Source organism: Azolla caroliniana, unplaced genomic scaffold (genome assembly GCF_043228905.1).
Source record: "Azolla caroliniana isolate FFs.n. ecotype wild unplaced genomic scaffold, voAzoCaro1.0.p SCAF_11, whole genome shotgun sequence".
Taxonomy (NCBI): Eukaryota; Viridiplantae; Streptophyta; class Polypodiopsida; order Salviniales; family Salviniaceae; genus Azolla; species Azolla caroliniana.
In genome coordinates this window covers 11523056-11525548 of record NW_028230446.1, presented here as the reverse complement: position 1 = coordinate 11525548, position 2493 = coordinate 11523056, and positions in this window count along the sequence as shown.

Here is a 2493-nt window from a genome sequence, read left to right as displayed (position 1 = left end):
TTGTTTTGAACCAAATTGGTTCAACGCCAGTCTTAAGCCTTTTAGCCATTTTATACTTATCCTTCACATAATATATTGGCTGTCATCATCATCTCTCTCTCTCTCTCTCATCCTCGCTATCTCTCTTTTTGCTTTTCTTTCTCTCTCTCTCTCGGGAGACTTACGCAGTCCCGTCCTCTTAGTACTAATAGTACTGCTCTTCTTTAGTACTAATTCCATCTCTGCTTAGTACTATTCCTGACAATTTGAACCAATTTTCTTTTCTCCAACCTACTTGTCGTTCTCCCTCATCCTCCTACCCTTTTCCCTATACTATGGCTACTGTTAGCGCCCAAGAATATCAATCCGTTTTCTCCGAGCTACAATGCTTAAAAGAAAAATTTGTTGCCTTGGAACAAGAAAACCAACGACTGATAGGGGATCTGCAACAAATCGCTCTAGAAAAACAACAAACGCAGCAACAACATGGGGAGTTAGCGTTACGGGTGCAACAACTCGAAGCGGCATTGCAACAACAAGGATCAAGTCCCCAAGGATTTCATAAAGAGTTGAAGATTGGACTTCCTATGAGATTTGATGGAACGCAATCGCAATTCAGGGGATTCCTTAATCAGGTACGATTAGTCCTCCAAATGCATCCTTCCCGTTATCCCAATGATGCATCTCGAGTCTGCCTAATAGGCACATTGCTTAGCGGCTCAGCCTTACCATGGTTCGCTCCGCTTCTAGAAAAACAATCGCCCTTGCTTAATAACTTTGAAGATTTTATTAGTGAGTTTAAAGCCTGCTTTGGAGACACCAACAGTGTTAATCGGCTAATTACTAACTACTACCGATACAGAAGAGTGAACATCGCTACTCAACGTTCTAACAAGGAATTGTGTTTTACGAACGGAATTATACTATATTAATCGGTAAATACCGTGATCGTTACTTAGTTATAAATTAGGAAGCTTGCACTTAACAACATAGACAATAGAAAGAACACAGAATCCGTACAGGATATTCCTAACTTAAACTTATATTACTAAATAAAACGACCTTTCTTACAATGCCTTCGGTTCCCTTTTATAGGTATACCGAAGGTCTTTTCTCATCAAGAACTATTCCTACTTACTATCAAGAATTACAAAATTATCTAACTAACTTAGTTCTCTTCGTTTACTGCTGAGTCATTGATCCGAACAGTCGATCCGAACCGACTCCGTTTTCGACGCTTTCCCACTTGTTCGGTAAAACTGACTGTCCGGGTCCGGGTAACAGACAGCATCAGGACGGCGATCAACAAGATCCGGCGATTGCGTCAAGGCGATCGTTGAGCCTCTGCCTACGCGGCGGATTTCCGCCTACTTGCTTCAGATATACCCTGGGATGATCAAGCACTAATGGAGCAGTTTCGCTATGGCTTGCGAAACGATGTCGAAGATCTACTTCTAACTTTCCCCGAAGAACCAAAGTCTCTTACGGAGGCAATTAGTCGAGCGGTCCGATGTGACAACCGCCTTTTCGAACGACGTTCAGAACGTTAATTACAGATACCATGCTCTAGGCCGGAGCCCACTTACGTCGCAGTCGCGGCTAAACCGTTTGCACGAGACATACCTCAAGCAAATACTTCGACACCGATGCAGATCGATATCATGCGTCGATGCGGCCCGTTATCGGAAGAAGAAAAGCAACGATGAAGTGCCAATCGATTATGTCTTTATTGCGGTGGACCAAGGCATATCGCCATCAATTGTCCCCATAGGCCAAGAAGATAGGTAAATCAAATAGTCGCCTGTACTAAACCCGAGTCAATTCTTCCCTTCGGAGTGTCTGATAGTATTAATAGTACTAATAGAGTGTCAGATAGTATTCATAGTACTAATAGCCCAAGTATCTCAAATAAATTTGAAATCCTTAGTCAATTAGATGAAGAGTTAAACGATTGAGTCCAGCCAAAATAGGCGCCGTTTGGTTGGACAGCAGGCCTAGATCTGTACAGCCCATTAGTGGTTCCATTCCTTCCAAGCAAGTTAGCAATGTGTTCCTAGACCAAGTCATTGTTAGTACTAAAAGTACTCCCCCAGTACCCGTCCTAACACTTTTAGATTCCAGAGCTAATTCCTGTTTCATGGATCGAAATTTTGCCCAAGCTTCTCAGATATCCTTAAGAAAACTTCCTTGTCCCGCATCTGTAGTAGTCATTGATGGTCGTCCCATTGCTTCCGGGAATATTGTAGAAGAATCAGAACCCATTCAAGTTGTCCTAGGTAGTTTTGTGTGTATAATATCATTTAATATAATTAGTAGTCTAGAGCATCCCATTGTCCTAGGATTACCTTGGTTTGAATTACATAATCCAGCCATAGATTGGAGAACAAGAGAAGTCCGATATCGACCACCCCAAGAATCAACTCACCGAGTTTCGACCATTTCACTCCATCAACTACGCGAAGGACCCAAGGAGGCAATGTTCCTATTTGCCATATCAGTACATCCTTCCAGCAC